Consider the following 4,740-nt stretch of genomic DNA (forward strand, 5'->3'; position numbering starts at 1 on the left):
CACCATGACCTTCCCTACAGGTCAGACCCCTCATGGTGGATAAGGAAGAACACAGGCTTGCTCTGGGCCACCACATCCCAAGTGATGAAGGGGTGGCACTGAGGATGCCCACTTCTTCCTTCCAGACTCACTAACAAGGTAAGAGAGAGGCCCCAGAGGAGTGTTACACTAGCTCACTCCAGGTGGATGTAAAATTAGGAATGGGGAAGATGCCTTCCTATCTTTATACCAGCAGTTCCCAGCTATTCTCAGAAAGCTGAAACTCAAACCCAGGGGTGACAGGGATAATGAGGCAGCTACTAAGATTTTGTTAGGGATACTAGGGGCTTCAGCAGATGTGACAATTAGGGTATTCTCCTTTCCTCATACCCCAAGCCAATCCCATCTGGTAAAATATTGGTTTGTGAGTCACTGTAAGTCATGTATTACCCTTACTTCTCAGGGCTGAACTAATGAGAGAGCACCTGTACATTTGTCTGACGGCTCAAGGAGGGCTCTAGGGCCTGGCTTCCATGTTCTTGAGCCCAAGATGGGCCTGTCCCCTTGTAGCTCACCCCATCTGATCTCCAAAGTATAGCGGCTCTGGTCTCAAGGCTTGGAGGAGACATTTTGAAGTTCCAACACTGGAGAATTCAGTAGATCCTTGCAGTTCCTTTCAAGGCCTTTAGGCAGGAGATGGCCCCCTTCCGTACCTGCCTCTGGCACAGCTCTGCGTGGCTCTAATATACTTTGGGAGTGGGGGAAGGCAGTTCCACATTGCTGTTCTCACTGGCCTGCTAGAGACAGTGCAAGAAACGCCACCACCCTCCAGGAAACTTCCCAGGACCTCAGCTCCTTGGGTTGCCTTACTTACCGGAAAGAGGTTGAACTGTCTTTGACTTAACTAGCTTCTCATGAGACTGGACTGGCAGGGTTTGGGGATGGCTGCTTTAGGTTCTTTCTCCATCTGGGCCACGTGTATGGAAAGCTTAGTCCTGGAGGCTGTCTCTGGACTCTGCACAGGGTGTGGGCCACTCAGTGAAAGTTTGATGGTCAACTGAATGAATGAATGGACATGAATAAAGAGAGAGGGACACCCCTAGTCTGAAAGGAAAATGGGATAGGTCACACACCAAGGCAGGACTGAGCTGAAAGTAGACAGTGAGGGTCTGGCACCCCCTTGTGAACCATTTGAGCATGGGGAGGGCTACTGAGGGAGGTGGCCAAAAACTGAAGGAAACTTGGAATTGGGGGAGGGATTGATCAAGAAAGACATGTTGGAGAGGAAGCCTGGAGCCAGCTGGGGAAGGAAAGAGAGTCTGGACAACACTGAAGAAGGGCAAGGGGACAGAAGTTCAGCCATCCAGACCAAATCCCAGAATACTAGGACTCACATCACATTCCATGTTCTTGGCATAGACTGGTACTAAGCCATGTACAAGTGGAAAGAGGGCAATCTCCAGGGTGAAGGCACCTGCCGGGTGGAATATTTGACATCCTCTTGCCTCAGTGTGGTCTCTCAGAAGCCCCTGGGAGAGGCGTCTCCTCTGGCAGAAGTACTAGGAGAATACAAGAAGGAGTTTCAGGAGAAGCAGAGGTCTGTAGAGGGTCAGGTAATTATCTTTTTGGTTCATTAACTATTAGGCGTTAATGAAGACCCACAGAACAGAGTCAGACTTTCTGAGATGCATTCTCCTGTTTTCATAGTGGAAGTCTCTCCCTGCCTCTTGGGTCCTGGATGTCCTCAAGGCCATTGCTTGCCAGAGAGGGCTCCAGGATCAGTGCCGACGACTGTCCTGGAAAGCTGGTATGGAAAGTGATTTGCACAAGATGGTCACCACTAAACCCCCGCTTAAGTCCAGTCCCTGGCCTTCTTTTTCTGCTCTGTAATCCAGAAACATTTCTGTAAATGCCAGAAAATCAATAAATGTGAGCAGTGTGTCAAATATTCATTGGCCACTTCATCTTTATGGTGCCTTAAGGCTTTGGTGGAAGCCACCACATTGAATCTGGGAATCTGCTCCAGCAGCTGTTCTTCAATATACTTGTCTACCTAAGAAAGGTATTCATTAAAAATAGGTGGGCTCCAGAGAACCTCTTTTGTTGCTCAGATGTGACCTCTCTAAGTCAACTCGGCAGGTAAACTCACTGCCCTCCCCCACTACGTGGGACTTGACTCCCAGGGGTGGAAATCTCCCTGGCAATGCGGGACATGACTCCCCAGGATGAGCCTGGACCCAGCATCGTGGGATTGAGAAAGCCTTCTTTACCAGAAGGGGGAAGAGAAATGAAAAAAGTAAAGTTTCAGTGGGTGAGCAATTTCAAATTGAGTCAAGAGGTCACTCTGGAGGGCATCCTTATGCATTATATAGATATCCCTTTTTAGTTTTTAGTGTATTAGAATAGATAGAAGTAAATACCTGAAAGTGTTGAACTCCACTCCAGTAGTCTCGATTCTTGAAAACGATCATATAACTACATAGCTTATATGGTGTGACCATGTGACTGTGAAAACCTAGTGGTCATACTCCCTTTCTCCAGTGTATTTACATATGGGCAGAAAAATGGGGACAAAAAAAGTAAATGAATAATGGGGTGGGGGCGATGGGAGAGATGGGATGTTTCAGGTGTTCTTTTTTACTTTTATTTTTTTGGAGTAATGGAAATGTTCAAAAATTGTGGTGATGAATGCACAACTACATGATAGTACTGTGAACAATTGATTGTACACTTTGGATGATTGTATGGTATGTGATTATTTCTCAATAAAATTGTGGAAAAAAAAAACAGGCATGTGGGTGACTGTATTCTCTTCTGTGTCCTCAAACTCCTGGTAGTATTTGTCCATGAAATTTCTCTGCAGAACCTGGAATTTACCATCCATGATAATGTCCTCTATATATCCAACAACAGCATCAAATTCTGCACCCCAGGCAGAAGAGATGGACACCACTAAGCTCCCTTCCCCTAAGGTGTTTGTCATTTCTGCCCCAGCACCTGTCCTTCCTGGGGGAGCCGTCCGCTGGCCTCCTACCCGCCAGCAAGCCGAGCCCCACATCTGCTCTGCCCGCCAGAGCCCAGCTGCCCAGGCAGCGGCCAGCACACCTCCCAGCCACGTGCCTCCCGGCCTCCACGCCAGCCAGGCGGCTCTGCACGTGGTCTCCAGGACTGACCGCTGGTCACCATGCCCTGCCTCTCATCAGCATGGTCAAAATTGTCATTCTTAATGACTGCAGAATATTCCATTATATGGATGTAGCACATGTTTGATGTATATGCTATTTCTCCTCTCTCACTGTAATAAACACTGTTGAAACTGAGCATGCTTTTATACATGCCTCTGAACTCTTGTCTTGTGAATTCCTTTAAATAACTTCCTGTATGTGGAATTGCCAAGTCACTTTAAAAGTTTGATTCATATTGTCAAACTGCTCTTCAGAAAGACTGTATCTATTTATTCTTTCTTTTTACAAATCATGTATAAGACTTTCCTGTTTCCCCACAGTCTTATGTTTTGTGTGACATTCTTTTTAATGTTTGACAATTTTATGGGGTTTATTTTTTCATTTCTTTGATTACTAATGAGGTTGAGTATTATACATATGTTTATTAACCACCTAGGTTTCAGTTTCTGGGAATTCTCTTCACTTGTTTAGTTCATTTTCTCTCTGGGGTGGTCATTATTTTTCTCATTAATCTGTGCAAACTCTCTAGAGATTAATGAGACTAATCACTTGTCTGTTAAATATACTGTAAATGCTTTTTTGTGCAGACCTCCGTGGGAGTCACATTATACCTAACTCCTGCCATGTTACCATGACTGGATGAAAGAATGCACTCCTTTCTGGCTACCTACCATTCTGGAAGTTCTGGAGATTCCAAGAATGTATCAGCACTTTGAGCAGAAGGAGAAGGTTAATGATCTTTGCACCCCCAGCCTCGGCAGGGGGAGTCTGGGCAGGACTGCACTGTTTCGTCTGTGCCTGGACTTTCTATTTGGATCTGGAGCTCCCTAAAGAAACAAAGGTGAAAAGAGACCTCTGGGGGAGGGTGACCTGGATGGAGAGGGGCTTATGTTAAAGCCGTGTTCTGAGGGTTGCTAGGAACTGGGGCAAGATGCCTTGAGGGAGCACGACGACTATCCTCCCCACCTGAGTTCTCAGTCTCCACCCTATCTTGCCTTCCTTCTCACCATGGTTGACTGATCTCCCTTCCTTTGGGAAGTGGATCCTCGGGACTCCACAGCTCCTGGCAAGTCACCCAGGAGCCAGGCCCACCTATCCTAGTCCCATTCCATGGTTCTGCATCTGAGGAAAGTGCTACCCCTCTCCTGCTGGTCCAAGGCAAGGACTCTAGCAGCTCTTGAGCCATTCAGGAATCCAGAATCCCAGCAACATTAGATATTGGATCAGAAATAGCACCCTGTGGGGATGCTGAGAACAGCCCTGGTGGGATAAGAGCTGAGCCCAGGGGGAGGGAAACCAGAGGAGGTTAACAGGATTGCATGGAAATGGGAACAAGTCTTGGGGATGGGCTTCCTCCAAAATCATGTCTGCAGTGGTGGATGAGACAACAGTTTTGGGCAAGACTAAGAGAAAAGAAAGCAGATCCAGCCCCTAGGGATTAGCGATCTGAAGTGGATGCTGTGGTATGTGCCCATTCTTTTGAGAACCTGGCACTCACTCCCCCAGCTGCTGGGCGTGTTGGCTCCTGACTGCTCACCGCAGAGTGCTTCTCCAGGAATTGCTCTTGGCTCTTGCT

General features: G+C 47.3%; 1 pseudogene; it reads right to left on the reverse strand.

Annotated features, from left to right (window-relative positions):
* Positions 1–1,757: 1,757 nt before the first annotated feature.
* On the reverse strand, positions 1,758–2,962 carry LOC119542780 (annotated as a pseudogene).
* Between the last annotated feature and the right edge of the window lie 1,778 nt (positions 2,963–4,740).

Source organism: Choloepus didactylus, chromosome 8 (assembly GCF_015220235.1).
Source record: "Choloepus didactylus isolate mChoDid1 chromosome 8, mChoDid1.pri, whole genome shotgun sequence".
In the NCBI taxonomy this organism is placed as follows: Eukaryota; Metazoa; Chordata; class Mammalia; order Pilosa; family Megalonychidae; genus Choloepus; species Choloepus didactylus.